The sequence below is a fragment of the Empidonax traillii genome, unplaced genomic scaffold (genome assembly GCF_003031625.1).
Source record: "Empidonax traillii isolate 1590-97213 ecotype Southwest subspecies unplaced genomic scaffold, ASM303162v1 scaffold32:size1966603, whole genome shotgun sequence".
Classification (NCBI taxonomy): domain Eukaryota; kingdom Metazoa; phylum Chordata; class Aves; order Passeriformes; family Tyrannidae; genus Empidonax; species Empidonax traillii.
The window spans coordinates 1785203-1803710 of record NW_020955225.1 but is presented as its reverse complement, the minus strand read 5'-3'; the positions used below and the strand labels follow the sequence as shown (position 1 = coordinate 1803710).

Below are 18508 nucleotides of genomic sequence, written 5' to 3'. Positions count from 1 at the left end.
CACTTTTCCCAAGTTTACAGCATGCTGTATTTGCCCAAGAGAGACTTGGATCATGTACAAATTTTGTTCTGAATCTCCAATAATTCTCCCACAAACTTCCAGTGCCTCTGGAGTTACAATGTGTTCAGGGCTACGGACTGACACAGCAAACACTTGAAGGGTAAAGGGAAAATTTTGGCTGCTCCAAGATCATTCTTTTCCAAGTTGAGGGATCCTTCCATACACATCCGTGTGATTTAGACCCTGAACATTTTCAAACCTTACACTAGGCATCACTCCTCTTATTCCATGAAGAGGACATTATGGAAGCGGGTAATCAAAATATATTTTCCATATTTGATACTGGATCTATGTTTTGTGGCAATCAATCTGTCAGAATGTGCACAGAATACAAGATATTGTGTACTCTGGAAGTATCTGTCACTTGCTGTCTGAACAAACAGGTGAAGAAAAGTGAAGCAACACTGGTGGTGTCAGGTGAGGCAGCATTTCTGTCATACTGATAACTGGCACACTTATCAGGACTGTAGAACCCTTAACTGTACTAAAAATCTTCTCTCTATAGAAAAGCTCTGCAACAATGAAAAAAGCATTGCTGGCACTCCGAGGCAGCTCCTACAATAAAGCAATAATTTGTACAACTGCAGACAGAGCAATTTCTAATGAAAGTAAATGCAGAGTTAAATGGCCTCTTACCAACCCCATGGACAACAACACGTGTATAGCACATACAATGTTCTCTTTCAAGGTGCACTGAACCATGACAAACGTGCATTGTTTTACATAGATACAATTTCCCACACAAATTGTCATCACTCTGGTCCTTCAGCCATTATTAGACTGAGACAAGCTTACTTAGGGACAGTTTCACCACATTTTGCCTGAAAATAAGCTAGAAGGCCTTTTTCTTCCTTTCTGCTAAAATCCGTATCTCATTTCCCTCCAGCAAGTTTTACCAACCACAGGACATCATTTATCTTATGGTGCCCTGGCTATTTCTAAAATAAAGACATACAGACAAAAAAATACATGAATATTAATGAGCTGAATATTGAAGGAACTGTACACTTCTACATATTAAAACCAAGTCCCTTTCCTTGAATTATCATACCCTGTCTTTGCAGAAATAAAACGGATTGGGGATAGGTTTGGGTGACCTTTCCTGAAGATCTTTAGCAGTAGGATTCATACCCTATAAACTTGCAAACATGTCACATAGCTATTAAACAAGCCTTTGATCTTAAGGTATGTTGGTGGCATTGGGTAGGATTCTGTAGAATTTAAACCTCCCAAGGAGAATTCTTATGGGAAAATTTCCCACCTTTAAATTTTATACACAGCAAATACTATGAGGAATGCACTTTGTACCCCACATATCACTTTTCTCTTTAGTAAAAACCCAGCAGTCTTCTGTGTTACAATAATTACTGCTACCCTATGCTTTGGTAAAAGTATCCCATTTGTACCAAAAAACACCAATAAATCTTTTGATGTTGCCACAAGGAGACCATCAATCAAAACTAGACAGAACTGTAACATCAGCTTCCCTAAAAATTTAGTTTCAAAGAACAGACCTAATTTGCCAGCTTCCACGCTTCCCCTGTTCAGCCAATCAGTTTGACACTCTTCAACTCTGCACTTTTGCTTTTGCCTCTTAAGCACTTCGCATTAGAACCATCAATATGATTTGAACATTTTAGCATTTTCCTTCAGCACTTGGGTGCTTCTCCATGAGAATTTAATGTTTTGCCTTGGTTTGTGTTCCCTGCTAGCTTGGCATTTTGATATTGTCAGTACTCCAGTGTCTTGCCTCAAAGCTTCTCCTTATTGCAAAGCTCCATTGCCACAGTTTCTTTGAACACATTCCCTTCCTCCTGGCACTTTGCCTTGGTATCGCAGCATATTCATCTCAGTACTCTGGTGTTCCAACCATGCACTTCTACAACCCTGCCATCACAACTACAAAATTCTCCTCCAAGATCCTGCTCTAATTCTTTCCTACACAGGTGGTTTTTTCAGCCCCATTGTAAATTTTCCAGAATTAAGGCAGACACGGCTCAGACAGCAGCACAACACTGTGCTCCCAGGTAACACTGGGCACTCTCCTCTGCCCCTCCACCCCATCCAAAACAAAATCGGAAAAAATTAATGAACGAATGAAGGATCATCAGCTCCTTAAACACTCTATCCAAGGCTAAGGTCTCTTAGTGATCAGTGTTGATGTTTTCTTTTGGAAAGAAATAGTCACATAAAACTCCAAATTTTGATAGACTACCTCTTCCTCAGTCAGGATCAAGTTGTCATTAAAATGATTGTTCCATGAAAAAAAACCACTAATACAGATTAATTTACCCACCTTTTTCCAAAGTTGGCCACTTCACTGAGCAATCCATGCAAAAGTTAATACATTAGACATTCTCAAAACAAACTAAGCATCTCTTAAACTCAAAAAATATTTTGTTTCATTAAGTACACCAAGCTGAATTTTTATATATGTCTGAAAAACAGAGATACTGTAACTTTGAGTGGCATATGCTAGATACAATCCATGTTTTTTATAAGTCAGCACAGCTCAACAGACTTCAATCAAGATGTGCAGATTTATATAGCTGTAAGAAAGCCTTATACATATATGAATGTTTACACAAGATACTGTAAATATATTCAGCTCTCTTAACACTGTATTTATTTTTGAAGGAAAAAAAAAAATCCAGAATTACAAATTCCTTCCTGAAAAATTTGTTCAAAAAAACAGTGGCAAGTTTGGCTTTGGTGTTTTTCCCCTCATCTCAGTGATCTGTTTGTTAGAGTTCTACCAGCAACATGCTGGTCAGTAAGATGAAAGAATCACATCAAGACCCCATCACAAGCCATCCAACCTTTAAAACTCACTCTTCAGTAAGTGCTGTGCAAGAGAAGGAAAAAAATACAACAAGCAATGAACAACATTCTTATTACAGTCCTCATCATGTCCTGAAAGCAGCAGGGTTTTGAGATAATGGCAACATGCAGCTATTTACAACTTGTTAACCTTAATGCTGGGCTTAGAGAGCCAAACTGTCTGTGCACTAGCTGGCATTTTTCCTAAAACCTTCCAAGCCTTTGTGAAGGCAATAGTCATAGGATCGCAAATCATCTTTTGGCATACATTGCTTTCATAGCAAGAAATGTTCCTTTTAGGGCCCATTTCTGTGGAAAAGTAGGAGTCAGTGGGAGACAAACAGGTGCAGAAAGGTGGCAGTGGATAATGGATACATAAAAATTGACAAAATGCTTTCCAGTCATCTAGAGAAATGACAGTCCAAATGTAAATTCTTGTAAAAGCAAACATAAAGAACATAAGACTTAACACTTCGCATCACTGATGTTTAAGACATACCCAAACACAACGCCAGCACAAAACACGTCACAAGGCTTTTTCATTAATCTTCCACCAACAGGCTGCCTCACAAAAATGATTCTACATGAATGAGTACATTCCTTTACATTTTCTGACATTTCAGTCTTAAGCTAGAGTAGACCTGACGTCCTTATTCTTGTCTTGATTTACCTTCATCGTCAGCCACATTGTTACAAATGCCATGGCTGAGGTCTGCTCAAGAGGATTCTGCTCATGGGTATTTCAGGTCAGAGATGAATTTTCACTGGGACTGCTTCATGAAGAAGTTTGTTCAAAGCCTTTAAGCCCAGTGTTTAGCTCAGACAAAGGACATAAGTGACAACTTTTATGACCACAGCATGTTCTTGCACAGACAGAGAAACACAAACACACACTTCTAATAAAAAAAATTGAATAGAACAAAATTCAATACACATACACATATCTAGGGGAAAAAATTGTACAGGGCAGCTAATCTTTACAAAATACTAAAAAAAATTTGGAAGAAGTATCAATCCTCTTGGTGTCAGAGTGATTTTATTTTGGAGTCCTAAATATTTCCAGTATGACAACAGGATCAGATTCACAGTCATGTACTAAACTGATAACATCATGTTGTGAATGGCAGTGTCAGCTGAAATACACTCTGTTCATAATGATGAGGCACTGAGAATACAGCAGTTTGTTATGCATATTATTTGCAAAGGGGGTGACCTCTTGGAAAGATGACTGACTGTGAAACTACTGCTGTTATGTCCAACAGATGCGGTTGGGACACAGTTCATATTTTGTTGTTTTCCAGGTTTTCAGTCCATTTGTGCTTCACTGAAGAGTTACACCACCAAAACAAAACTATTGCCAAAATTCACCCCAACTACACATTGTCTTCTATATGGCAGTTCTAGAGTTTTCTGAAGAAGCAGGAGATATTAACTACAAAAACATGTTCACTGGAATCTTGGGTGACCAATTAAAATGTTTGAAGGAACAATTTTTCATTAATTAGTTTAGAAATATTTTTTTAGCAATATATTCAAAACTGTTCTCTTCACTGCCTCTGTAATACTCCAGACTAAAAAAATATTATTAACCAGACTGTTTCATCTCAAATTATGAACTGTGCCTAGCATGCTGCTGGGTCAGTCAAGCTTGAGTGTGTAATCAAGGGTATGAAGTGCCTCGTGGAAAGGCAAACCTTTTAGTGGCCCTGTGCTGTCACTTTTTAGATTTACCAAAAAAGTAACTCATCTGAGGATTGAGCTGGGGGGTTTTTTGAATTTATTTATTTATTTAATCTACAGACCTCTTACCAATTAATTTTTATTTGATTTAGAAAAGCAGATTTGTAACACAAGGCCCTCCAAGTTGATTATCTATGCAGTAAGGATTTTTTTTTCTTCCACTCTAATGCTTTTTCTAATCTAGAAATGAAGGAAATATTTGTCTCAGACTTCTTACCTTCAAATTCAGATCAATGCTGTCTTACCTATAAAATTCTCCAAAGAAAACAGAGGAACTGGTTCTCATCTTGCAAACAGACTTACTTTTAATCATACGTATTTCATTTCAGACTGCAGCAGTACAGACCATTTAAAGACAAACAGCTCTTTGGTTTGTAAATCATCTTCAGAGCTTCTGTTTCAGAATAAGTGTACAGATAACTCACATTCATCTTCTCTTTAATGATTACTCCCAGTAGAATGTTTACAGCTTTTTTAACCTGTAAATCTGATGAATCTCTCAAGAGATTCATTAAAAACTTGAACAGGATTTTCTTCTCCTACAACAAACAATACTCTGGTAACGCTTTCTAATAATGAATACATTCCAAGGGAAAGAGAAAATCTGTGATTTCCCTGTGGTTATACAGCCCATACATACATCTATGATGGCAACTATACATTTAAATTGCACTCTCTTGCCTAGGTATCATTGAAATGAAGTATCCTTTGAGATTTTTTTAGGGTAATACAAATAAGGCAAGGATCAGATCAACTGTCTGTGTTCTGAATTTCTGGGTACCATCATATATTTTCATAACATTTATTGTAGTTTCACCGATGCAAAACCAAACAGAATCTGTTCATGTATATGTGCCTTATCCAGAACATTCAACATGAAGTTTCTACACTGAACATTTGTGATGCCTTAATTAAGACAGTGTGGATTATCACTAGAATAGTGTAATTCGCTCACTTTATATCCAAAGCTGACCATGTACAGTTCTGTGTCCTACTCTTTGACCATCAGTAAAGGAGTAGCTTTTGCTGAATTATCACCAGTTCACTCTGGTTCTTACAAAGACTTATCTCATAAAATAGCTCATCCCTAAATACAAGATGGAAAAAAGTAATTGGTAAATGTTCCCAGTCGAAGGCAAAAATAGAAACTGAAATGATAAAGAGTAACTGAAAACCAGTTCATCCCCTCCTCCAGACAGGCAAAAAAAAAATTGAAAAAATTATTTTCTGCTGGAGATGACTAATTATATTGACATTTTTATATTCAGCACCATCAGGGTTGATAATCTCAAAGCAAGACTAAGCCCTATGTTAAAATATGTGCTAACGAGTAGAGAGTGCATGTTGCAGATCTCTTCCTATGGCACACACTTTTTCTATAGAATATTCTTCATAGTTAGAATATTCTTTACATTTACAACATACTGTAGACCAACACTTCCTTATTAAATTTTCTAGTGATGGAAAAATAGTCCCTACGTAAGATGCCTCCTGGAACTCAGGGAAACTTTGATTTAGCTCCTTGGCCTACCAAAGATTTCCCTGTACACCATCTGCTCTTTTCATTTATTTAAAATTCACATCTGCAGGGTTCTGAAAATATCAGACTGAGAGTGTCTAACAGTACAAATGCAATACACGTTTTACCACACATTAATTAAGATAAACAAATAATTAGGATAAAAAGCTTTCCTCAATGCAATCTGAAGGAAACAGTCCATGATTGTGGAACAACTTGGTTTAATGACCAAAGAACTGCATGAAGCTGACATTTATTGAAAGATTTTGTAAGTATTTTTTAAGGGAAACAAAGTATTCTTTTTCAGACAGCAGGAACAAAATGGTACAGCAAGAATCAAGGATGGAAAACACTGAGTACATTCAGGATTCTGCTGAGCTTTCAGTTTAAATTGGTCCAAATCAACCAACAAAAGGCCTCAGAAGTAATTTTTAATCTAAATTTCAGTTAAATTTAGTATATGCAGTGTTATGATTCTTTAAGATATTTTAAAAAATACCAATGACGTGTTCCGCAGACAGCATGGAAAGTAAGTGGAAGTACCTGAAATGAAGAAGTACTCTAATCTGGCTTTAACAACAACAATCATGACATGCTTGTACAAATTCAGGCACCTTCACTGCTTTCCAGTGCACAATTTTTGTTTGACTGCCTGCTTTGATAAAAAATTTCATGATGAAACAAGTAGTAAATTAGAGCTTCTGTAACAGTAAAGATCCTTTCTAGAGATTTTTAAGAACCTTGGTTTCATTTACAATGGTCTTCTATCTACTGGAAGTACTTAATAATTTCTGTCCATAAAAATATTGTCTATTCTCAACTTGGTTTCATTCTCTTTTCCTCACAGTCACAAATTTTTAAGTCCCTCTCTAGAAACTGCATTTCTGGCATTTTTTTAGGGGACTCGTCAATCAACCTGCAGACACTCTTGTAGTCAAGAGCACTAAACCACTGATATGAAGCATCAGCAGAACACTCCTCACAAATACATACAAAATTACACTGGAACTAATGTGTCCACCCAAGAAAACACTCAGGAAAAACTAAATTAACAAGTTTGTCTTACAGCTCTGAATGTCAACTAACTTAGGTTTTGTAGGACTAAGGGAAAAGAATCGGTCTCGGGTTTTCTTGCCCTCAGCTCTGTTAATAAAGCTGAGGGTTCTGCTTTCCAGTTGGCTTTTACAGAAGAACAAAAACGCACAACAGGACTTTCTCAGAAAGAGAAAGGAAACCAGAAAGTGTTTCAGAGATCAAAAGCTGTACTTCAACCTATATTCAGAACAGCACAGTACAAAGACAGTGAAGAGAGGACCTGTTGAAGTAGCAGCTTGTCTGTGTAACCCCAGCTGAAGGAGGCCTCCAAAATTACACCAAATAGCACACACTGAGACAGGAATAGCAATCAATGCTGAGATCCACATCCCAGCACGAAAATAACAGCTCTCTTCTGTTCACTGGTAGGTTCCTCTTTCCATCCTGCTCCTCTCTTCTTCGCTACCTGAACAACCAGAACAGCAAGGACATAGCAAACTCCTGAATTGCAGCAAAAAAAATCACAATTGAGACAAAGCAAAAAGGTGTGACCTGTATAGAGGAGTCAAAGTCTTTTTAGGGAACCAAAGAGAAGTTCAGACTGGAAGACACCTCCAGAGAGCCTGTCTAGCCAAACCTGCTTAAAGCTTCTAAGTTACATCAGGTTGCTTAGGGCCTTAGGTCAAGCTTTGAAAATTTCCAGTGATTCTTCTGAATATTAAGTGAACACTTTTGTAGTGTGCAAAAAGGAGAAACTGCTTCAAGTCTTTCTTTTGGTTCACTACCAAGTTTATTTTATGTGCTTGCAGCACTTCGTACCACTAGGAAACTCAGATAAGTACAGAGTTTGCAGTCAGGAAATATAAAATGGCAAAGGATCTGGTGCAAATTAGGATGCAGAATGCAGCCTAAAATCACACTGGTGTCAAGGACATCAGGCAACTCTTCATTTTGACAGAAACATGTAACTCCAACTAGGGCTCCCATTTACAAAGTCCTTCATAAAACTTAGTAGGATCTCCAAAATCTGAGAAAGAGAACAGCTGCTGCCAGCCCACAAAGGATTTGACATATTTCTCCCTCCAAAACAGTTACAGCTGAAGTTGTAAGAAATACATCAGTCCAAGAGTGTGTACTGAAAGAAAAGGAAAGGAGGAAAATCTGCCACAAATGAGGTTCACGAAGTGATGCATGGCATCCTAAATCTGGTCTTATGGATCACAAAATAGTCTGTTAAAAATCCTAATTCCATCAGCCATCAGACTAAGACCTAACTATCTAATTTTATGAGGCTTTTCAACAGGTATTTTACTACCACAGTAACCCTGTCGAGCTGTTTCCAAGAGTATTTTGAAATCTTATCGTTTCAGCTTCATTTTTCCTTAGAGGTTTCCTACACTTTATCTGTCTTCCCCAAAGGACATATTTGTAATGCCACAGTGTTAGATATTTATCATCTACACATGAAACTACACATACAGCAGGTAAAGAGGTGTCCTGACCAAGTTATCACTTGAATAACTGAAGTATCCCAAATTTTTCAGAAAGTAGTTTGTGTTGGTTGATTAATACCTCCATTAACCACTGCCTCACAGTTCAGCAGATCATCAAAGTGGTGACTTGCTTTAGTGATGACTAAATCAAGACACAGATCCAATACTCTGAAGTGACTGCATTTCCAGAATTTAGTTAATCCAGCAGTAGCCACACTGTACCAACTGCCAGTCTCCCTTAAATCACTTACTCTAAACCTTTTTCCAATGATTTCTTTCAAGCTTTTTTAGTGTTTATAATACAATAGAGCCTAAAAGTACTGCACCTGCCAAAATGAATTACATGTAAAGAGCTGAGACTGTACACATTTTTTGCAGACTGATGTTGCACAATTTTTGATTCAGACATTATTTTTTAAATACTCTTTTTTGTTAAGTGCAGTACAACAAAAATACAAACACTGGCATTAAGTGGACTCATAACAAATGGCATTTATATGAAGCCAGATTAGGTTTCCACTGAACTTGACAGGAAAATATTCTGGGTTTTTATGTTTTCCCATTGGTGTTAAATAATAACCAAAACCTGAAACCTGTATTATCAAGATAAAAAATACCCAAAGGAAGCAGCTATGGGACAGTTGGCCAGTATATGAAGCTAAGCAGTCCCAAATAGCAATAACACCTCGTTAATTAGGAATTTTTTGGTAATTTAAAAGTACTCTACACAGTGATTCCAAAGAGCACTACTCAAACACAGCATTGGAACCAAATTCATTCATGTTAGGAGCTGAATGTGAGCTGTGTAATGCAATACAATCACAAAAAAGGCCGTTCTAGCACAACAAACTTACCAGTATATTTACTTTGTTTTATTTATTTATTTTCCAACTTAATGAATAGTACAATGGATTTCAGGTTTGGCCTCACCATTCTATATGGAATCTATGATTCTATGAAGAAAAATGAACTACTTTTATCATAAATTCCGGCAAAGTTTTTATAAACTTCCTTCAGTGTTTTAACTTCTGTTTATTGTCTCAGTTTGTCTGATTGGATTTTAAACTTTAGACTAACAGAAAGTAGAAAGAATCTCTTTTTCTGACTGTAGTTCTTTCTTAGTGTGATTGTCTTAGAATATAACTGGGACTTTTTCCAGTGCTGGGGGTTCCACTCAGTTTAACTGGACAAGTTGGTTGATGCTTAAACATGTCTGTTTGATGAGGCACAAAATACAGGGTGTTAAATAAGAAGCAAGTGGCCCCAAACTCAACTCTCATCCTAATATAATAGATTAATTTCTATGACAAAGAATGATTAATGTATGATTAATTTTCTAATTCTTCTGCTCCTCCTCCTTCTCTTTAAGTGTTTAAAATCTACTTGAATAAAATAAAGTTGATTAAAAGGACATAATCATCCCTTTGAAGAGTTTATTTTGTGCAACCCTGGTAAAGACTGTCAGTTTTTCACTCAAATTCATAGTTTCCATTTAGGTTTTGGATAGAATCATCATCCTTGGGTTTCACTATATTTTGAATATTGAATGTGACCATATTTAACCTAATATTCAAAGAAATGTAAGAAAACATGGACAAGGTACAGACTGTTACTATAACCAGACATTAACAAAAATAGTACTGATTGAAAAAAACACTTCAAAGATTCTGAAAGCAGGGAAGTTTCAGGCTCTGTCAGAAACCAACTCGCTTCGAAAATGGCACTTACACACCCAAACTATGGAAGTCCTTTGGAAAATATTAATCCTACTCAGTTCCATAGTAAAATTTATTACTTTACTGCTTTTAAACTTCAATTAACAAACTTATATCAAAGACAATTCAGTAGAATTTAAAAAGAGAGAAAGAGTGGGTGCCACATAGATTCAATTTTCTTTGTTTTCAGTGCCAAAAGAAAGCAGGAATTTTTAAGTGCTTTCACTAAAACATTCAAAACTCTTTAGAGAGTCACTGGTATTTAGTCACCAAGAATCTCTCTCCCTTTAGCACACAAGTTTCAGGTTGTTCAGTGACGCCCATAGCTCAGCACTGACACAGAGCTACAGCCACAAGATGTTACTGGCTCACGGCTCATCAGGAGGCTGCCAGTGTTTGACATATTCAACCTTATTCCTGAGCTCAGAATACAACAGTTTCTGACCAGAGACACAAGTGATGCATTTCTTTGAAAGTATTAAAATCTTTTGTTTCTGACTCACATTTATTTTTTTTAGAGAGGTCAATTTTATTTTTTTCCTGATATGCCAAATGTCTTTTTTCTCCCCATTTCCAGCTTGAAACACCTTAAGTTAATGTTCTGTGAACTGATCTCAAACATACTTTGCATTATGCTCTAGGGTACTTCCAGAGCAGTTGATGGAAATGGTTCTCTTTCTATATGTAGATAAAGTTAAACAGTGAAAGACACAAACTAACTGATATTTGACAGAGTATGTTGTCAAAAAATAAAAAACTGTACAATTCCGTAGCCTTTTGAAGAAGGATTTTAAAGAAATTTTTTGCTAAGAAAGTGTGGTTTAAGGTGTTCTCCTAGATATATTGTCTTTTTAAAGGGCTTATACATGAAAAATGAGAGGGTGTGGAAGAATATGTGAATACTAAATATGTTAGGATAGTTCCACTTTGTAGTCATCATTATTCCAGACTGATTATATGCGATTAAAATACAGTTATTTCCTGGTATCTAAGAACCCTTCTGTAACTTTCTTTCCTCAGATTTCACTAATGCCATAAACAACTACATAAGTATAAGCATGTGATATTTTTTCCTGAAGTTTCTGGTGGAATAATAGAAGACAAAGAAGTAATAACTGTTACTTCTGCTGCTATTTTGTCAAAGGATCAGGCGAGTCTCAATTATCTTAGAAAACTGTAACAAACAAACTGGGACAACAAAACCCTTGATTTACCTTACATACAATTTTTTTTAATAAGTCGTAAAATTGCAGATCTCCCGAACATGAATTTTAAAGAGAGTTCTCTGATAATGAGACATGAATGCACACGTGTCTGACAAGCACTTCACTGATCTCTTGTAGCAGAGTCTCAGTTACAGGAAACTATTACAAAACCCTTCACTGGAAACCATTCATTCCGGTAGAGTCTCACATGAAGACAAGTCGGGGAGATGAACAGAAAATTAATTTTACGCATTCCTTTCCTAATTTTCATCCCCAAAATGTGTTGCCTTGCACTCTAGATTTTGATTTACTGCCACGTACATTTTCCAAAGGTCAATTAAATGACCGACAAAGGAAAGCCATTACTCCATTACTCCATAACTTTAATTTCATCCTTATATCCTGCATATATTTATAAATTACTGTCAGCAACTATAATCTGAACAAACTACTACAGTGATGTCTCAAATTATTTGAGCTCAGAGTTATATATGCACATTACAGTTCCTGTTAAGTCATAATTTAATGAAGTTTCCAGGATTGGAGTTCCTCCATACTTTTCTTCAGGGAATGCTATGGCAGCCTCTTTTGCTGACAAGTCAGGTCTAGGCTTTTCATCACAGACATCCTACAAGTTCTAGGAAAACCCCTTTCTAGTTTGTGAATCCAACCTGCATCTTGCCACAATGCCTCCTATTGAAGCTGCCTTTGATTTCAGGAAGAAAACTACCATCACACCTAAAGAAAACCAACAACCCAAGTATCCATGTGCCTGTCAGGACACACAGCTTCGCACTTGCCAGATGAGGAGAGATACAAACTTTAATAACTGCAAAAGCAATCACAGAACCTGCAGAAATTTCTAAAAATGGGTTTTACTTCCATCAGCAGAGACAAAATTCAGGTTCTACCTAAAGTGATGAAACTTCCTTTCTTAGGACGATTATAAAGAAAAGGTGACTGAATGAAATCTGAGTTACAGGCTAAGGGCAGGCAGTTGGATTTTTTATAACTGCTTCCTATGCTCCATTTTATGGAACCTGCAGTTTTGTCATCTCCCAAATACGTTACTTTTCTTTGGGTGGGCCTGTATGTGCCTTGTGCCAGGGATTACAGCTGGAAACAAGAGTGTGTGTGGTTACAGTGTGCCCACATATGTGAACACAAATCCAGCAGATCATAGATTTCCATACATATACATTTATTTATTTAACAAGATAGCACAGTTGGTTAAATGAAACATGCTGTGCCTAAAGCATTCCAAACTTTTGCTTGATTTTCTTCCCTTTAGCATGTATTTCCTGCTACTTCAGTAGACAGCATCAAGCGTATATAATTACTAATTAAATTCTTACAACAATAATAAAACTATGTCCTTAAGGATGCAACAGATAAACACTGATATGCAAACAGACTACATCACCAGTGACATCTTATTTCTAGACCAGCTTGGAGGAAGAAAATCTTCCCCAAAACAACCATATCACATCAAAGCAGTACACAACTCAAGATGTTCCCCTGGCAGGAAAACGAAGCAGGCGAAGTTTCTGAGCACGGAGAGCTGTCATGTTAAAGCCCCAAGCAATGGGTTTTAAAGACAGTGGGCACCTCTGGTTGCAATTTCACTGTTGAATTTGGAAGTCTCCAATGACTTCAGCATTCAACTGCCTCTCTAACAACACATTAGGTTTTCTGATGATCTGGCTATACAAGTTCCCTTGAAATTATATAATCATTGCAGAGTCTATCACAAGTTAAATTAAGGAAAACAACAGCCATTTAAAAAGAACTTCTTTAAAAAGTTAATAAAGCATTTGCTGTTAAACAGGCTGAGTTCTGCCATTCCTGCAAGCTAAACTCCTTCACACCTATGCTTTCCATACCACATGAACATGAAGAACTCCTAAAGGAGTGGCAGAAGTTAAGTATGTACATTATGTAATGCAAGAAGCAGTTATGGAAGGCCCTGTTCCAATAGGAATTTTTCACAGAATACAGGAAGATTTGGCTCAGGCCATATTTGATTAAGGCTAAATCTTGCGTAATCTATGAGAAAATATACATTTTCAAAGAGTATCAGAACTAATTTTCAACAGGATTTTCTTAAAGGCAATAACAATAGACTTCAAAGGAAAAGAATGCTTAATTATGACACAGTTACAGAAAACGCTTCACAGTTTCCTACTTACTGTCAAAACTACCATGATTTGATTGTTTCCACAGAATAAATCCCACAGTATTTTTTTCATCTGTATTCTAACTTTTACATTAACTTTTCCTGGCTTCACATTACTTGCCCGTGTATCTGCAAAGAGCATGACTTCTGAGAAGACCCAAGAAAGATACAGTCGCTGCTACTTCACTGCACTGCTGAGAGACAACTGCTACAAACTCCTCAGTGATCTCATTGCAGAAAGAGGTAATTGGGACAGAAGAATATTAATCTCCCTTATGAATTTTCATGTAAATGGCAACACTTTCATTCAAACAATAGTCATTTATTTCATCCAGCCCAAACCACCTGGAATACAGGAAGCTGTATCTAGAACCTGCTACTTGAACACTGGTATTACATAGCACGTGCAACTGTATCCTTGAATCCAGGTGTATTTGGTATTCCAGTCTTTTCACTTCTAACCTGAAATATGCCCAAAGTTATTATACTTTGCACAGATGAAGCAATTACTTCTGAGACGGGTGATGGAAAAGACTCTGCGATGCTTTAGAAGAAAGAGCTCTGTTTAAGTGTAAACAGACCGTTGTTCCCCTTGGCTGTCCCCTGATGGGAAGCAGGATTACCGGGATGGCTGCTCCCAGGTGGACTACCTGGCAAGCCTGCTTTAGCAGCACATCCCCCAAATGCTTTCAACACCTGTGTCAGACAATAAGCACCATTCAAAAGCGAATGATTCTCCTTGGCTCATTGCATGGAAAACTTCACCGGTTACAGCGCAAGGTTTGGGGTTTGTAGTTCTGGTAACTTGACCCTCAAAAGAACTGTCAATAGAACTTGAATTCTGATGCAATGTAACACTGATCCATTAAATTGAGAACTGACTAATTCCTGCTTTGAGCCAGTGCAATTCTCCTTTAAGAAAAGTCTACTGCCCGCTTAACCATCAGAGGCCACTTTAAAATCCAGGTAGAAACACTCACCTGGATCCACAAGGTGCTTTCCAAATCTGAAAGGTTTGTTGATGAGGTTTTTTTCCCTTTTAATCTCCAAATTTTTCAGACAGGTGTTGTTTTCTACTAAGCTTTCTATAAATTCAACTTGACGGTGCCAAATGTTATTAGACTTCATTGTTTAGAATATATTTATTTTTTTACTATATGAATATGTCCAACTTAAGCTTGGAGCCTGTCCTAAAACTAAATGTTAAATTCCTAAGCAAATGAATGTTTTAATGGAAAGGCTGACATATTCTTAACTATGGGAGCGTGAATGGCTCCAGTATGAGCTTGCTCAAGTCCACATAGAATACAAATGCAATACAGGACCACAGGTTCAGATCTTTGATCTCCTTTTCTGCAGAGGCTGTGATGTATAAAGCCAATTCCACTGTGCAGACAGTACTACACTGAATATAAATTATCCTTTAACTATAGAAAGGCTCACATTTAAAGAAATGCTGAAAGGATGAACAATGCAGCCATGAAGCAGAGTTCTTCTGTAGCAAAAATACAGACCAAGATCTGCATGGATAACCATGGTTTCAAAAGACAAGATTTTTCCACAGCTGTTATTTGATTAACAATAGAGTAAATTCTGGAGTATTTGATATACAGAAGTACAGTTAAAGCACACTGCTTGCTCTTTCTAGTGAGCTAGGAGTACTTGCTTTACTGCCCAGATTAACCATCATTCCCCTAAGAGGCATAAAAAAATGATTTTAAAATGTGGAAACCAACAGTTTCCACTGAATATGGCTTGAAATTTAAACACATCTTTTCCAGATATCTCTTTAGAGGAAGAACCTTCTGCCTACTGAGCTAACACTAAGCTCCCTGGAGTTTAGCCATGAATACTCTAAACCCATCTCTTACAATTCATGAAAAGTTATCTTTTGCCAAAATAAAATGCTTAAGAGGAATTCAATATGCTTACCCTGCTTTTCATCACTTTATTTAAAATAACTGCTTCTATCTCAACTTTATGCCAAATATAAAGGAAGAGGGAGATTGAGTTGTGGAACTATTACCTCAGATTTTATATACAAATGGGAAAACAAATTACTTCTGAGAATATCAGATATTTGGCTTTGGTTTATTCTATATAATTTCGAATTTAACCAGCTCTTTTGCAGTTACACATAGGTACTGTTGAGCATTCTTACAAGAATTTCTCTGCTGTCTACATCAGTTATAACTTAGGTGCTTCCCAGATGTGGTACTTCCCCACTCCGTGATGTTTCTTTGTATGCCAACTTTGTTTGTGTGGGGGAATGTTAGTAAATAAATAAATAAATAACTTTGTTCGTTATCTTACCTCTTCTGACCTGTGTTGCCTGGCAGATCAATGCTACTTCCACTGCAGACAAGCAAAAAAGTTAAAATTTATCTTTCACTTAATCTTTTTGTTCTCTTTAGGCTTCCTTTCAGTAAGGTTTGAAGAAGGTGCTCTTTGTGGTTCAGTTCTCTATGCCAGAATGCAACTGAGCACAAAAAGAATGCAAGGGTGAGCTGATAGTATCTACTGTCCTCAGCTCTGCTTCGGTTCAATAAACTTGAACATCTTCTCCCCTCCTTTGCCAATTGAGATAAGCAGCAACAATTACTCAACATGTATTAGCAACTGAAGCTCAAAAGGCAGGATCAGCTGAGCCGACTCCATCTCTCCCAATCTCACGGTTTGCTTCACTGTCCGAGAGGGGCAAATAGGTCTCTGTTTGCCCCTTGACATGCACCTCACAGCTACTTCTTACAGGCAACTACACCCAGGTTGCAAAAGGAAAGTGCTTTCCTCACTGCCTGCAAGGTTTCTGCTTGTAGCCAGCAGGCTGTAAGCTCTGTGCCATGATGGCAAAAGTCACAAACGAGCCATCCTTCTCTTCCCAAACGATCACATTCTCTCCTTGCCTCTCTGTGTTCTCTCTCCTTGCCTTTCTGTGGTCTCCATAGCTGAAACCAAGAATTCACTGCAATGCCTCTACCCAATTCTAATTGTATCCAGAGCTTGAGTCAAATAAAATATATTTCAGCTTGATCTGGTTTTTATCCCATTCCAGTACTCCACATACACAGCAACTTTAAGCTTACAGACATCCCTTCGTGGTTCAAGAAAATCCTTCAATCAAAGAACTTCATTTACAATCCAGCATAGTTTTTGCTTTCTCGGCTCTCCACAGCAGCCTGGCATTTTGATGCAATCCTCATTTAATGCAATCTCCATTACAGGATTATGATCACATCAATAAAATGTTCCATATGTTTTTTTTTCTCATCCCTCTCCCTCCCTCATTAATAGTAGGCACTATATCTGCAAAAAACAACAAATCACACAGGCTGATGGGATGCTCTAGGGAGGTAGTGGGGGTACACATTCAACAAAATGCAGCAGCCAATGCAAACTGCCCATCAGAGACTGAGACCGTGGATCTCCTTATTCCTGAGCTATGCGAGTTGCTCAGTGTCCGCGCCGCGAGCACAGATCCTCGCCGTGCTGTGCTATCAGACTAAAAATAAATACAGCTTTTGCAATCACTTGTGAGCTCCGTGTACTTTGCATAGGAGCAGACTTTGATTTTACTTCATCGGTTCCAGCCTATCCATACTGTTCTGGATGAACTGGTTCAAAGGGGGATGCCGGACAAAAGATATCATATAAAAGGCTACAGAAAATCCCTCGTTTCCCCAAGACCCCTTCTTACCTTCAGCGCCTTCTCTGCACAAGCTGTGAATCTACATGGGCTCCTCAGCACATCATCAAGGCGTTTATAGTAGTGAAGGCTGCCCCACTGCATGGAAGTTAGACCGCTTTGCAACAGCAAATCCTCGATCCAAAGCACAAGCCGCTTCTTCCCATGCAGTGTGCCGAGCACGAATCACACACGACTTCCACATAGGGAATAAAATTGTAAAAGAAAGGGAGGGAGGGGGCGGGAGAAATAAAGGGGGGGGGGGGTAAGGTATCCTAACTTTTAGGCAACCTGAGTTTGTTTTATTTCTGTTGGGTTTAGTCAATTATCTCGCAGCAGCTGCGAGAAGACGGAAAGGCGAGAGGATGGAAACCCCGCAGAGGTCCGGCCGCGTAACCCAAGTTGCGCGGAGAGACCCCGAACTCGGAGCGGCTCCGCGGCGTAGCCCGGCAGCGCTTCCCGTCCCTTCCTTTCCCCGGCCGGGCGACTGTGGGCGGCGGAGCGCCGGCTGCCCCCGCGGGGCAGCCGCCGGCGCTGGGCGCTCGCCCGGCCCCCGGCGGGGCTGGCCCGGTGCTGGCGCGGCGGCCCTGGGCGCCCCTGGGGGCTCGGGCTGCGCTGCCGGCGGCGCCCGGAGCCAGCGCTGTCCCGGCGGCGGCGGCTCCGGCTCGGCTCTGCCGCGGCCGCCCGCGCCCCGCTCTGGCGCTGCCAGCCGGCCCTCCCCGCGGCTGACATCAGCGCCGGGAGGAGGAGCGACGCCGGGGACGCGAATAGCCGGACCGAGGGGGGTTCCCCCTCCCGGAGCCGCCCTGCCCGCGCTCCTCTCGGAGAATCCCCCGAAAGCGGCGGCGTGCCCGCTCCGCCGCCTCGCCCGGGGGGCGGCTCCGGTCCCCGCCCGGCGCCCCCCGCCCCGCGGTGCTGCCCGGAGGGCGGGTGCCCTGCTGGAGGCCGGGGAGCACTGGCACTCGGAGCGGGGCTGGAGCGAGGATGTAGCTCTCGCAGCCCGGGGCTCCGGGCAGCCCAGCGCCAGCGGCGCGCCCCTGCCTCCCCCGGCCCGGGCTCCCCG

At 39.3% G+C, this 18508-nt stretch overlaps 1 protein-coding gene across 1 annotated transcript in view; it reads right to left on the bottom strand.

The window, feature by feature from the left end:
- The window catches only part of PCDH11X (protocadherin 11 X-linked), a 77519-nt gene extending 59601 nt beyond the window's left edge, over positions 1–17918 (bottom strand). Inside the window, exon 1 of the mRNA XM_027911471.1 lies at positions 17458–17918. The gene's annotated coding sequence lies outside the window, so the exon portion shown is untranslated. The remainder of the gene's footprint in view (positions 1–17457) is intronic.
- Positions 17919–18508: the final 590 nt, after the last annotated feature.